General features: G+C 29.2%; 1 protein-coding gene across 1 annotated transcript in view; it reads left to right on the forward strand.

The window, feature by feature from the left end:
• Positions 1-15813, forward strand: part of LOC107456079 (somatostatin receptor type 2-like) — a 135985-nt gene that overhangs the window by 100432 nt on the left and 19740 nt on the right. Inside the window, exon 2 of the mRNA XM_071178454.1 lies at positions 5843-5975. The gene's annotated coding sequence lies outside the window, so the exon portion shown is untranslated. The remainder of the gene's footprint in view (positions 1-5842; positions 5976-15813) is intronic.

Consider the following 15813-nt stretch of genomic DNA (forward strand, 5'->3'; position numbering starts at 1 on the left):
ACTCTCTGTAAAGACTACTCACAATTCTTATTTATATATATATATATATATATTCATATATATATATATAAGGAATATAGAATTTTGACTTCCAGTTCCGCTCAAAATTTCACTAAATTTTGAAAATGAAATCTGTTAGCGATAATAATATTCCCTTTAGTTGTTGAAATTAGGGAAAATCTAATTTAGGGAATTTTTTACGATCTAATTTAGAGAATTTTTGTGTATTTTATGTTACAACTGGCTTTGATCAGCAGCTCCAGTTCTGCGTTTATGGCTATTAACTTTGAAAACCATGGCCTTGTAATTTTGTATCCAATGCAGAAGACAAGGGTTGTTCCTTGAACAAACATTGGGGTAAACTAGTCTTCGAGTAGTACTTTTCAATGAAACGTTACATGGCGAAGAAAACCACGAATACTTCTTGCGTTTAGTATCAGGGGAATTCAAACCCATGATCCGTTTTTCTCGGAGATTATTTTATGCCGGCACTCTGATCAGTGCGAGTCTGGAGCTAAGTTTGTATCAGCCAGGCAACACTGTGTTTGAAAATGGGTAAATTCAATAGACGACAAACTAATTATTCGTGTGCTTCTGAACGGGACAGAATAAAGAAGCGCCCCTATCCGTGTATGACGGCACTTCCGGGGATAGATTCCTATGCTGTTCCAGTCCTTATGATGCGTCCTAACTTACCTAAAAATTTGATTTAAAATTTACGACGAACATATGTTATATATATTGATTTTAAACTTGTACATTTTGTCAAAAATAGACTAAAAATGTCCTCAAAAAAGTCTGTTGCCACAGGAGTAGTTCTAATTTCAGATTTGAAAACTACACACCCGAATTTGTGACAAAAAATTCGTCCCCCAGAGTTGTTTATAATTTAAAATTTATTCTTTGTAAAAAGATTAAAATATTTTTATCAATATAATTATCTAATATATATAATTCTCTTACGTGGCTCCCAAATTTTGGCTGTATTTCTTTTCCGCCGGTGGCAACGTTTGCTTTGTTTTGTTTACGTTACTATTTCTCTTACATGGCGAATCGACCAATGATTGCCACTAATAATATCACATGCCAAATCTAGCTGAGGTGGCTCAACATATAGCGCTTTTAAAAACGGAAACTGAAATAACCAGAGAGCCTCAGCTTCGGCAATCTCATACTATTAAGCTAGGCAGAGGTGAGTAGTCTTTGTCGATAGATCTCTATTTTAGTATTTTGGCGAAAGCGCTTTTTTTCACGAATTTATATAGTACGAATTTATTTGACGGTTTTTGATTTATATCACGAATTATACTATAGCACATTTCTAATAGGTTTAACGAATTACATGTCATTTATTTCAATTCAAATTTATTTTAATGATTTATTATTTACTAAAAAGATGTATTAAAAAAAAAATATTTTATTTGGATTTGAATGATTGTCTTGAATTCTTAGAATTTTGTGCATTTGCAATGTACCTAAGTTAGTAGCGAGCTTGGCCGGTAGAATCATACCTTTATTTGAATATTTTGAGTTTTTCGCAGCGATTGTTCATTAGCTATCGTTTTATAAAAAAATAAAAAAAGAAAGCATTATCTTCTTTCGCGTATCGATTTTTTTTCTATGAAACACGTGGTATAAACGTAACATGAAGTAGATGCTAAAACTGTGAACTATTTTTAAAACTAGTTCATTTTACACAGAAATTAAATGGTCGAGCTTGGTTTGCGAAGCAAACCATATAAGATTGCATAGTAATTTTCGGGGGTTGACGAGCGTTAGCGAGCAGGGAGTGCAACCCAGTCGTTTATAAAAAAATCAGCAGCATTATGAAACTTGCAAAAGGAATAAAAATGGCCGAATAAAGATGATGACTGCAAAATATCGTATCTTACTAGACAATGAATATTTTGCTCCGAAATTTCTGTTGAGAATCCCCAAGACTGTATTCTATTTTCAATACTTCGCACTGTTTTTTTTTAAAAATTTTCTCTCCAGTGAATAAGAAAAAAATTGCATTGATTTAACTATTGATGTTCTCTTCAAAAAATGATCTTTCCAAAAATCTGAAATCTTGCTTTCAGCTGATTCCTTATAGAAATATACCCATTTTTTGATGCATTCTTTATTAAAAGGAAACATATGCATTTTCTACGATATGATTTGCATAAAAGAGCCTTAAAATAGTTTTTGATGCATTTTTGAATGCTTTATCGAGATGGAATTCAAAAAAAGAGTTTTTACTTGGATTAATTTATCACTATTTTATGCACGTTCCGTTGGAAACCGTCTACAAGCGGAATACTAAACCGAATGGAGGGAATTACCATAAATCTTTGATACTTCAATTTTTTTTTCTTAAGGAAAATAGGAACAAAATACGTAGCTCTTTGAACAAATAATAAAAGATTTATTTGCTTAGGTTATAAACTAATATCCTTAAGCTATCGGAAAAGGTTTGTTTTGTTTTCCTTTATGTTTTTCTCGATGGAACTTTTTAATGGGATATATGTTTGCATGTGCTTTGTGAATAATTAAAAGAATAATGATACTCTATTTCTTAAATGCAATATTGCTCCTTTTTAAAAATGAATTCTAAAAATTAATTAATGTTCTCAATATTTAAGTTTTTAAAACTTGTTTGGCCGTAAATATTGAAAGGAAAAATTTTTTTTGCGGATGTTTTTAAGTTTCTTACGATTATAAGTTATTCATTACTATTATAAGTTTAATCTTAAAAGCTTTAGTTTTAATTTCCCTTGGGAGTAATTAACAATTTAAACACAAAAACGTTGCATCACTATTTTATCAAAAAAATCTAATTATGGAAAATTTTAATGCGTTATTAGATAAAACATAATATAACATTTAATGATTTTAGAACTTGAAAGTTCTATAAAATTATTTTTTTTTTACCTTTTAAAAATATATTTAACTACTAAAAAATATGAAGTATTTACTAAGAAGGTAGTTCAAAGTAAAGGTATTTAACTTAAGATTAAACAAAGAAATTAAAATGATTATAGTATGAACTCTAAGTGCAGTGAGCAAACCACTCTGAATAACTTTTGATCTAATGATTGGATCTTCACGTTTTAAGACTCAATCTTTCAATTCACTTCAATTCATTTGATTTTTCAATTCCATTTCGGGAACATTTAAAATAAGAACAGCTGATTCTGGGTTCATAAGTACACTAACACCTAAAATTAATTCGGTATTCTGACTTTCACACACATCTTACAATATTAAGAAATGTGCACAAGCATTAAGGTGTGCAAAAAGAGGCAAAAAGAGGGGACTATATGCTATAAAGCTTGATGTATTTTTAAGAAATTAAAATCATTTCAGCATGATGAAATCCATGCACAGTAAGCAAAAAAAGGACCAACCAGTATAACTTTTGATTTAATGATCGGATCGTGCTAGGATTGAGTTTGAGCGAACGATATTATAAGTCTGGAAATCAGACACAGAAACGTTCTTTCTTTAAATAAACATACCTTTTATCAACGGATTCAGATTTTCTGACTCACACATTGTAGGATCGCAATCTGGGAAGTATGGTCCCAATAGTTTGGTCTAGGGAGCAGTCCAAAGTATGTACACCTTAATGCTAATCTTAAATTTTGCGTATTTCGCCATATCTCAAGAATTTTTTAAGGGAATCGAAACATTTTTTCGCACAAATATACGCAAGTAACTTTTAGTAAATGTTTATTATTTTATTTAATAACAGTTAAAAAGATATTTAAATGCAAGGGAAAGAAACGAATCACCCTAAATAACTTTTGATGTTATGATGGAATCTTCACGTTTCAAGACTCATTCTTCATGGTTTGAAGGGTTAATCTCAAGTAGGGTTAGCTTTTCAGTTATAAAATCAAACACAAAAACTTACTTTCCATGAAGAAGAATATATTTTTTCGATTGATTTGGATTTCTAAACCAAAGTATTGGGTTGGCTGCAATCTCGGAGACATGGTTCCCATACTTTGGCCAGGAGATCGATGCAAAGTTTGGACCCTTAATAACAAATTAAATTTGCTTATTTTGCCATATTTTGAGAACTTTTTAAATGAATTCGTTTTTCCAAAGATAAGTCCGTGCAAAAAATACATTTTAGACAATGTTTATTAATTTGTGGATTTTGCCATATTTTGAGAACTTTTTAAATAAATTCGTTTTTCCAAGGATAATTCCGTGTAAAAATAAATTTTAGACAATGTTTATTAATTTGCGTATTTTGCCATATTTTGAGAACTTTTTAAATGAATTCGTTTTTCCAAAGATAAGTCCGTGCAAAAAATACATTTTAGACAATGTTTATTAATTTGCGTATTTTGCAATATTTTGAGAACTTTTTAAATGAATTCGTTTTTCCAAGGATAATTCCGTGCAAAAAATAAATTTTAGACAATGTTTCTTACTTTGCGTATTTTGCAATATTTTGAGAACTTTTTAAATGAATTCGTTTTTCCAAAGATAATTCCGTACGAAAAATAAATTTTAGAAAACGTTTATTATTTTTTTATTCTTTTATTAAATAACAGTCGAAAATATTTTGAATATTAAGCTATACAATTTATTAACTCATTTTAAAGTATGCAATTTGCAATACAAAAATACGAAATTTGGTTAAAATCAGTTAAGTAGTTTCTGGGAAATTTAATTTTATCAAAGTCGTATAGTTAAAATTTGAATTCTCAATAACAATTCTACCGATATCGCTCCAATCCTGTAGTTTGCCATTTAAAATTACATACTTTATGCAAGTATAAATTATAAACCGTATAATTAAAAATTTGTTCGACTGAATAATAATGGTTGCTTTTAATGCCACATGCCACACGGGCAAGCCTGCTTGGTGAAACTGAGCAAATTTAAGGCAGAGTGTGGGATTCTTGTTTTTCAGTGGTGCCATCTATGGCCAAGAATTCGATTTAGCCACAACGCACGTCACACCTGTTTATAAGGCGGACCCACTCCTACATCCATTCATTCATCCACAGATCGTATTTTTGACCTGAATCAGAGAACGATCGATCTCAATCCAGTATCCCCAGAGGTTTTGATTTGTTTTGGGAACAAGGAGGACTTTGTGACTCGACAGAATTTTAACGTGCATCAGTCACCAACTACACGGGGAGTCTTCGGCCGACGGGGTTCGAACCCACGAACTCTCGGACATGGGCCCTGCGTCCTACCGACCAGGCAATCCCGGCACCTGAATAATAATAAAATATAACAATATAATAATTAAAAACAATAAATACCTACCAAAATTTATTTTTTGCACGGAATATTCTTTGGATAAACGAAGTTCGTGAGTGCGTGTGCAAAATTGATTCACTTTAAATCAATTAAGTCTTAAGTGCCACAATTATGTCGTAGGGGTTTGTATCAAAGCCTAGTTAGTGTTCAGAAACATTTAGTGCAAAGGGAAAGTGTAAGGTAGTGCTAAAAAGCATTTCTGGTGTTTCACTACACGAAGAACTCTCCTAGGTATTTTGTTACCACCATCTTTTACGTTGAGATATTATAAAATGTTTTACTCACTGCAAGAAAGTGACACTCAAATATCACAAAATAACTGTTCTTTATTTTTGACGAAACTGTTTCCTGGTTGGTATTCCGAGCAAAAGTTCTGTTGATAGAATAGATGTCGTCAAAGGAATGGAAAAACTTTCGTCACGTTTTCGATTAAATATATTTCAGCAAAATTGAAAAAATAATTCCTAATTTTTTTTACTTCCAAAAGTTTAAAAAATATATAAAAAACAAACTCGTCGTGCCCAATGTATCTAGCATTTCTAATAATAACTTTATTTTGGACAATTTCTAGGTGGATCAATGTCACTCCAACCACATAAGAATAAGGACAGATAGAACAGAGTGATAAGCTACATGAATGCCCGAAGCGGGATTCGAACCTGGGATATTCCTGATTAGAGGTCAATTCCTTGATCATTCGACAGGTCAGCTCACTTTATTTTAGATCTTCCAGTCTTTATTTTAATTTCGAGATTCTAGTAAACTTTTTTCCACAATGCTCTCCGATGTGCTTTCGAGTTGAAGAAACATTTTCGTCATAGATTTGAGGATCACGTTTTGTCACGAATCTCTTGAATTCGTAGCAAAATGATCCTTTAAATTAACGAAATACTGTTCAAGGATTGCTGAAATCGTCAAAAGTGAGAGTTTTATTTCTGAGAGTCTAGTGCAGGTGTAAAAACATCAACAATCGTTGTTCGGAGAAAAACAACATATTTTTCTTTTTTTTTTTCCTGGTTGAAGTCTTACATTCTTGTACAGATTCTCCTTTTTTAGCCTCAAATTGAAGCAGGAATTTCGGACCAAATATCTAAGCTGTCTAAACAGCTTCTCAGTAATAATCACAATTTCTATAAAAATTAATTTGTCTAAGATAGCAAGAGAAAAGTATTCTTACAATTGTATGTACTAAAATATTTGATAAATACAGAAAAAACACATAGACTATAACATTTGTATTTTGCATACATTATCAATCAAATTTTTAAATTTATAATGTTATGGATTTTAAAGTAAAAATATATAAAGAAAGCAATAAACTACGCCAAATTTTTCTTACTTTTTCATCTAATTTTGATACAAGCTTTGTTTAATTATGAGCTTTTTCAAAAATGAGAGCTGTTGAAAGAAATCGTATTTTGTTTTTGACAAATAAAGGTTGAAATAGAAAAGTACGGAATTACTATTTTGAGGGTGTATCTGAAGTTCGGGTGTGAATTTGGGTTGGGGTGGCTCTCATATTGGCATACAATTACGTTCCCTATCATGAGATGCAATGCAATTATTAGTATGATAATAATGATGGTCTCCTTATGATGCGATGATGAAAATTCTTTATTATGAAATTCTCTATCCATATGATGTAATTATGATAGAGCTTAATGATGCAATTCTCAATCTTTATCATTGAATTCCTATATTAAACCTTAATCGACCTCCTTTTCTAGTTTGTAAAAATAAAACTTTTTTACAAAAAAATTTGATTTCAATGAATTTCAAAAAAATTGTGTTTTTCTTGTAAATTTACATTGTTACATATTGCATCGCGTAAATTTACATTATTATAAATTTACATTATTATAAATTTACAGAAAAATTATACAAAAAGGTTGTACAGTGCTTCAAAAAAATGGTTCACCCTGAAACATTTTTGATCTAATGATCGGATCTTCACATTTTTAGGACTCAATCTTTCATTCCCTTCAATTTCCTTACCATATAATTTAGAATAACAGTTGATTCGGGGTGCTTAAATACATTAATACTTAAAATTAATTTGTAATTCTAACTTTCACACACATCGGAGAGGAAATATTAAAAAATACCTGAATTAGGTTTATTTTCTGATGAAGGCATAATTATCTTTATAACGCAATTATAGAAAGTTGTTAAAAATACACTTTGATTGAAAAAGATAAATTATTCAGCTTTTGATGATGATGCTGATTAACAAAAAAAATGTCTTCATCGGATTAAGCTGCTTTCAATGCGTAAATTTATTTATTATTAGCTAAATTTGCGATAGTTGTCGCATAATGCTTATTTATTGTTCTCAAATATTTTCCCTTATTTTTTAACTAGTAAGCAAAAAGATTAATGAGGGAAAGGAAATAGAAATTATTCTCCTTTTAAAAACCTTTTAGCATAATCTTTACTTCGTATCTTCATTTTCTATTTACAAAATTTAGTATTTTGTATACTTACAATATTCAACACCAAGAAAGTTTTTCTGTATTTTAATATTAGGGGAAATGCTTTTCATCTGTATTTGTTTAAAATTTACCGAAAAATTCGCCATGGAATTTAATTTCAGGATGAATATTGTACCCAACGGGAGCCTCACACTGAATCTAGCACAAGTTTTGAATCTCATTACGCTTTACCTCACTTTTTACAAAACAATCTGAGTTTCGAATTCCAAAGATCCACTTTCCATTTCGAAAGATTAGATCTCTTTTTTTTCCATCCCGAATTTCAATTCCGACTTTAGTCACGTAGTGAATTACAAAGTGAAATAAACTATTCTAAATGCCGGCAGTGACATCATTAAAACATAACGTCACGTGGTCGTTTAAAGAGGTAAAATTTATTATTCGTTCTTTTTTGGGCAACGCAGTTCTCTCTCTTAAATCAGACGAAAAACGAAATGTCGTCTGCATTTCTCCCTTTTATGGTTGTCAATTTTTTTTCAAAAAAAGAATTGGAAACTCTTGTAATGTCTAAATTTCTTTCAAAACTGGTGCCATTTTTAGGAGTCCTTCCTTTTAATGAAAATATTTCTATGGAACGTGTATTTTCGGAAAAATGTTTTCCGGTGGCGGTTGATAGGGAACAAGAAAAATGGCGTAGCTCTCACACTTGTCAAAACCTTCTTTTCTGTAAAATATAGTTGAAATTTTTCAAGCGGTTTAAACTGAGTTATTGGTTTTAATAATATTCTTTGATATTTTAAGTTAAAATTTAAAGAAAATGTGATTCCGTTGAAAGATCTGAACTTCTCATTGTTGGAAAAAGAAAGTTATGTAAGTCCTCGAGCTAGGGAAAATGGAATATTTCAGAAAAGGGAATTTTATAGAAATATATAGATTTGAAATATGAAAATGCATAAAATTCTTCATTCGTTTCTTTTATTTAAAAGACGCGAATTTTTTATTCTCAAGTTTTAATGACTTACCATTCACGAAGTTTAATTTTTACCCCGAATAGTACCATGATATGTCTCAATTTAATAGAAATATTACTTTGAAATAATAAGTGATTAAATATTACTTTACTGTTTGGTAATCTTTTAAATAGTTCTCTTTCTTTTAAAATTAGTTTCAAGATGATTAATAGTTAAAAACCGTTTTAATATTGACTGTGTCTTTATAACCCTTGTTTTTTTAAGATCAAGAAAATACTGTTTCATCGTTTATACCGAAAATACCGAATCATCGTTTATTATAAGCAAGGTTAAAGTTTGCTACCGATTTTTTTCGATAGATTTTTTTTTAAATGGTGGGGGCTCTTGGGATTCATAAATTTCTTCCTTGTTCACAATTCTCTTCATTAGATACAACCACCATTATTATTTATAACCTGCTCCAGCATTCATATATATTCAACGTTCATAAACCTTTTTTGTGCGTATAACTCATTTATAGAAATGGTTTTTAAAACAAACAGTTTTAAATATTCTGCTGAAATATTTGCTTAAAATAACTGGTTACGAAACAGTTTTAAGTATAAATTACAACGCTGTATAACCATTCTACATTGTCTATAATTTTCCGTATTATTTATAACCTACATCAGAGAATTTACATGTCTTTTTCGTTGCTCATAATATTCTTTATTTTTTTGAAATTTTCTTCATTAATAATAACTACCATCTGCCTTCTCCAGCAATCATAAACATTCGTCAACGTTCATAAACGTTTTTTTATAGCTCATAACATTCCTCAACCTTTTTAAGTAAATGATCTTTAAATCAAACAGTTTTAAATTTCGATTTAAATATTTGCTTAAAAAACTAGTTTTGAAGCAAATTCAAGTATAAATTGCAAAAATCTCTACAAAAAAAAGTATACTGGAAAAAATTGCCATCGTAACCAAAATTATTCGAAATGGGTGTCTTAATTTTAAATTAGTAAAAAAAAAATACAAGTATGCATTTTAAATTAGTCATAAAAATACAAGTATATCCATTAACGTAAAAAACAGTTCTTAAATTTTTTTTCTTGTACGCATTGCTAAAACTTCACGCTGAAAGAAGTTAATAATCTCTGAACTGGAGTTTTTCCGTTGATATGCATTTTTCTTTTATCAGAAACTTTGCGAATCGATGAATCGAAAAGTGAAATCTAGTTATTTTCGCATCAGAAAATACGATGACTTTGCATACAGTCTATATTTTTCAAAAGAGTTGCGACTTTTCTACTTTGCTTGTAAATTTTTGTTATAGTGACAGTTTTTCGCTACTTTTATTTCTAAAAACTTCTATTATTTTCCAGTTATTCGTAAACTCTCAACCTGTTCTAAGTAAACTAAGCTGAGATAAATTCAAATTGTAAATTACTTTGTAATAATCAGTGTAAAACAAACATTTTAGAATCAAATTTCGAATTTCTCTCTTTGTAATACTGTCCAATAAAGTTTCAAAACTTTATTTGACGTATTTTTCTGTTAAAAGTGCATGATTTGAATCAATATTTTTTGTTGAAATGGAATATGCTGTTAAGGATCTTAATTTAAGCAAAAGACGTGCTATAAATAATTTAATTATGGAATAAGTTTTCCATATTTTGAAAAAAATTTCAAATTCAGATTATTTTTTGTCGTATGCCTGTTTAGGCAGTGGGGGAGCGATTGTTCCTGCTCTTCAGTGGCGCCATCTATGGCCAGGAATTCGACTTCTGCCACGCCATTCACACAACCCGTTTTTAGGGCGGTTCACATTCACACACAAAGGAGAATGGACATAGAACACTCAGAGAGAGAAAGAAACATGCATGCCTTGCCCGGGATTCGAACCCAGGACCTTTCTGAGTCAAGGACAGTTATCTGCCCCCTACACAGGCCGGTCGGCGATTATTTTGATGTCTTAAATATAATATAAATACAATTTTATGAGCATTTGATTTTAAATAAGAAAGGGAATATAAATATCTCATAGGAGCATGAAAAAAAATTGCTTTAAAAATTATTAAAAGGCAATGAATTAATATTATCTCTACACAATATTATCAATTTGAACATCAAATAAATTAAATACCGAAGTTCCGAACTTCAAAAAAGTAACTATATTTATATTCTTTTAAATTTATTTTACAAGACTGTATATGTTAATAAATTACAAAATTCCACATCTTTATATATATTTAACAATCTCGCAAAAGTTGTTTTAGGAAATCATGACATTAGGACTTCTTAAGAGCCATATTAGTAGCATGTTTTCATGGAGGCCAGCTAAATTTACATAACATGGCATATTAATTTCCAATTTCAATGGTACAAAGAGGTTTTAATGGTCGTTGCAATTTGGAAAATTCACTGACCTACAATAATTTAAGAAACACTATAAGTTTTTGAATTTTTCTTTAATTTATCAAGAAATGTTTAAAGGACTATTTTGTAAAAAGTATTTGGTTCATGTGATTTTTAATATTTTGCAATGAAGTTTAAATCCTTCAGAGGTTTGAAAGGCTGATAATAAATTACAGAAGAAAACTAGTAGTAGTATTTAGAACACCCACTAGTAGTATTTTAAAATACCCTATTCAGGAAAATCAAACCATAAACATGTAACTTGTATAGGTAACTTTAAAAGTTCATTGAAACATCTGAATGAAATTTCGTAATCCTAAGGCAAATATATAGAGAGCTATGGACATTTTTATAAAAAACTAATTTTTTTGTCTTATGGTTTTTCGCGATAACCTTAAAAATATTTAATAAAACTGAACAAAATTTTTGGAGCAATTTAGAAATTATTACAAAAATATTGTTTTAAAATTTGAAAAAAATTGTTACAAAATGAGCAAGATATGAGTATTTAAAGTTGTTTTTTTTGTACTGTGCATTTTAATTCAAACTATTAAAAATTTTATTTTAACTTTAAATTTAAAACTATTTTTTAAAATTTTGCAGTGAACTGTATTTGACAACAAATGAAACAAAATAATTCCTTGCCTTAAAAAGTTTCAAGTAATTTTCTAAGTAGTTTTTGTACTTTTTAAAAGAAAGTTCAAAATAATCAGGGATTTTTCACAAATTTTATTTCGTAGTATTTCAAATTACACTACCTTATTGTGACTGGACAGCAAGAACAAATTAATGCGTAGAAAATCCCTTATCGTTATGAACTTTCTTTTAGAAGGAGCGAAAACTACTTAAAAAATTGTTTGAAACTTTTCACGTTTTTAAGATATTTATATAAAATTTTTGATTAGTTTGTCAAATACGATAAAAAAGTAGGAAAAAATGATTTAAAATTTACTCCGGGTATGCGCAGTACACAAAAATAACTTTAAATATTCAAATCTTCTTGCATTTTAAATTTTTTTTTCTCCAAATTTTAAAACAATAATTATGTAATTTATTTTAGATTGTTCCAAACATGTTGTTCAATTTTACTAAATATTTTTAAAGTTATTGTAAAAAAACATGAAACAAAGAAAAATTCGTGGTTTATAAAAATGCTCTTATCTCCATAAATATTTAAGCTAAGTTACGGAAAATTTATGCAAACATTGCAAATAGCAAACATAGTAATCAATAAAAGTTACAAGCTTATTGCTAGATTTTCTGTCACAGGGTGTTCAGAAATACGTCTCATAAATCAAACACCTCTAAAATTGCAAAATAGTTCACTAAGTATTTCTTGAGAAATTCAAAAATATATCAAAAACCGAAAGTGTCTGCCATTATTGTAGGATAGTGTATTTACCGAATAGCTTAGTCAAGAGATAGATAATTTCAATTTCACATTTTACTCCTTTCACTATATTTTAAAACATTTTATGTGAGTGGAATGTTTTCATGGTGTGTCACTGTATCAAGCTTCCTAACTTACCCTGTTACAACTATGGTGGGTAAATCATTCTACTAGGAGTCGACAGGTTCTTAGTTTGAATCCTACTGGCTACTAAAACATCGCTTTCATGCATTTCTGCCTCCTCATCTTTATTTGAAACTATGCATTTTTCTGAAAAGGAGTATATGTTGCTCAATTTTGAATGCATGCGATTTTTGTGTTTGACTATTACTTGACTTCTGATTGACTTTGTTGATATTTTGACACATTTTTGTTCGATTTTGAGAAACCTTTTCTAACAGTATATGCTATTCGTTCTTGATTCATTGGATTAATTGAAGTTTTTGAACCATTATTAGGAAGAGTTTCTAAAATTGCTCTTTGTATCGGCTGTTAGACTCTCACTAAAGTAACTGTAAACAGAATAAACAATTGGTTTTTAGATAATTTCAGGCTTCACGCCTCATGCACTTCTTAAGCTTATTTGAAGTATCGAATAAAAACTTATTAAAATATAACCATTTGCGGTACAAAAAATTTCAGTTGCAAATTTCAGTCGGACAACACAAGCAGCAACTTCAGTTAGTGTTCTCTTGTTGAAGAGGAATACTTTATCTCTTTGCTATTATGGTAACTGAAAATTGGTGAACATTTAGAAGCAAATGTTTTTACATTTCTAGTGGTTTGTCATGTTTTTGGATTAAGTGTTGGCAGATTGGCACACTACTCAAGGAAGACTGAAGAAACATGAAATAAACTCTTTTCTTAATCGAATAAAGCAATAAACTAGCAAACATCACTAATGCTATCTTTTAATTATTTTAAGAAAAAAGATTCCTCTACAGTTGTATTTATGTATAACATTGGTTAACTCTTAAATCACTAAGAAAAATCAGATTTTAAACCTTCTCTCCCTAATGATTTAATTAAAATTTTGGGTGCTTTTTAGGACCAGTTGGTAAAATTGACCTCTACATTCTACGTCAAAACTTCAGAATGGTGATACAAAACAGTTCTGGAGTTTTAAAAGAGACGCACAGAAAAACTCTTTAATAATTTTATTATAAATTACAAAAATTATCACGAAATTGTATTTATTTTTGCTTAAATGTTTCAAATTTTAAGAATAAAATTATAAAATATGTTATAATCTGCTTATTGAGATTAATTTATAACAAAAATAAACCAACGGCACTTTGAATCAGAATCAAATTCTATTTCAAAATAAAATTCTCTGGATAAAAATATATATTATAACTAAGAAATTATTAGGAAAGTTCAATTATTAATACATTAAGAAAGGTACTAGCAATTATTTTATTTTTATTATAAATCTTTTTATTGTGAATTTTTAAAGTTATATGAAACAAGTTAGATTTATGGCCTTTAAGGTTCTTTTATTAAAAAAATGTGATTTATTTTTAAAAATAAGTAACTTAGTAAGTAATTTCAAGTAATTCTTTTTTTTAGTAACTAATAAGTATTTTTATTTTTAAAATGAAGTGATTGAGAACTATGTAATTAACTATTTATAACACAATAAACATAAACCTTTATTTAGCGACGCTAAAGAAGAATTTTTTTAGTACTGCAGTATGTAATTGATATTTCCTTATGAAATAATTATTCGAATAATTTTGAATTTAAAAAAAAGTATTAGCTATCTCATTCATAAGTTATTTAAGTGAATATCATTTAAATATGTCTTCATCGATAAAATCTCTTAAATTAATTAAATTGAGAGGTTTTAGAAACATTCTCTTCGGCAGTGCAGTGTATTCATTTCTCTAAATTAGCTTTATTATTTACTTTTTTTCTTCATGGAATTGATTGAATTTACAGAAACGTCTCCCTGCAGATTATAATATATTTTTAGAGTAAACAATGGCTTCCATTTCTTGAAATTAATTCTTGAAAATAATTCATCATAGGCGTGAATAACTTTACACTAAGCTTTTGTATTTGCGATATTATTTGTCTCAAGGAAATTTCCTTTGAACTACGACTAATTATAATTAAAAGCTCCCAAAGCGATGAAACAGAATGACTTATTAATTATTCGGCAACTTCACTTCATTTTATGTAATAGGATTATATAAACTTAACACCAGAAATTGAAAGAGATGTTGCGAAAAAAATATAATTTACGTTTCACACTGTTAAAAATTTTGTTTAAAAATTGGTTAAATAACAATTTATTTAATTGTTATTTTGCCATATTAAAAAAAAAAACAGTCACGCATTTTAACGTAAGATAGTATTTGAACTATCAACTCTGAGAAAAACCCTTTATTAATCCCTTCCTTCTCGCTCCTGTAAAAATGACGGGTTGAGATTTCGTTCGTTATTTCTCGCTCCCGTGATATTGACGGGCTGGAAACTAATTCATTTTTTTTTGTCCGGAAAACATTTTATTTCTCATTTTACACATCAGATAGCAGTACCAGGATATTTTTAAGGTAATTATAAATGATTACTTTATTTTAAACCAGATGCCAGCACTAAAGTCAGCTAATCAGCACTATTCAAATGCGTGTATTTGTGATATGTTATTTGTTATCTTAGCAAAGATTCCTAGTTAGGCTCTTTGTGAATACACCTGGTTTGTGCTCAAGACAAAATTTATTTTTAAACCCCTTCCTTCTCTCTCCCGTGAAAATGGCAGTTTGAGATTTCGTTTGTTTTTTCTTGCTCTCGNAAGGTAATTATAAATGATTACTTTATTTTAAACCAGATGCCAGCACTAAAGTCAGCTAATCAGCACTAATCAAATGCGTGTATTTGTGATATGTTATTTGTTATCTTAGCAAAGATTCCTAGTTAGGCTCTTTGTGAGTACACCTGGTTTGTGCTCAAGACAAAATTTATTTTTAAACTCCTTCCTTCTCTCTCCCGTGAAAATGACAGGTTGAGACCTCGTTCGTTATTTCTCGCTCCCGTGATATTGACGGGCTGGAAACTAATTCATTTTTTTTGTCCGGAAAACATTTTATTTCTCATTTTACACAACAGATAGCAGTACCAGGATATTTTTAAAACACATATTTTTAAAATTTTCCTTGCTTGCTGGAAAACCAGCATTTAACACTGAATGTTGGCTTTTCCTAAAAATTAAATTTTTTAAAATTTCAAAATAAAAACAAATCAAAAATTAAAAATGAATATATATATTGTTCATACACATAGTTTCATAGAATTTTCAGGGATAAAAAATGGAGACTTTTATAACCGTTTTCCTGAAAATTAAC

This window comes from Parasteatoda tepidariorum, chromosome 3, assembly GCF_043381705.1.
Source record: "Parasteatoda tepidariorum isolate YZ-2023 chromosome 3, CAS_Ptep_4.0, whole genome shotgun sequence".
Classification (NCBI taxonomy): Eukaryota; Metazoa; Arthropoda; class Arachnida; order Araneae; family Theridiidae; genus Parasteatoda; species Parasteatoda tepidariorum.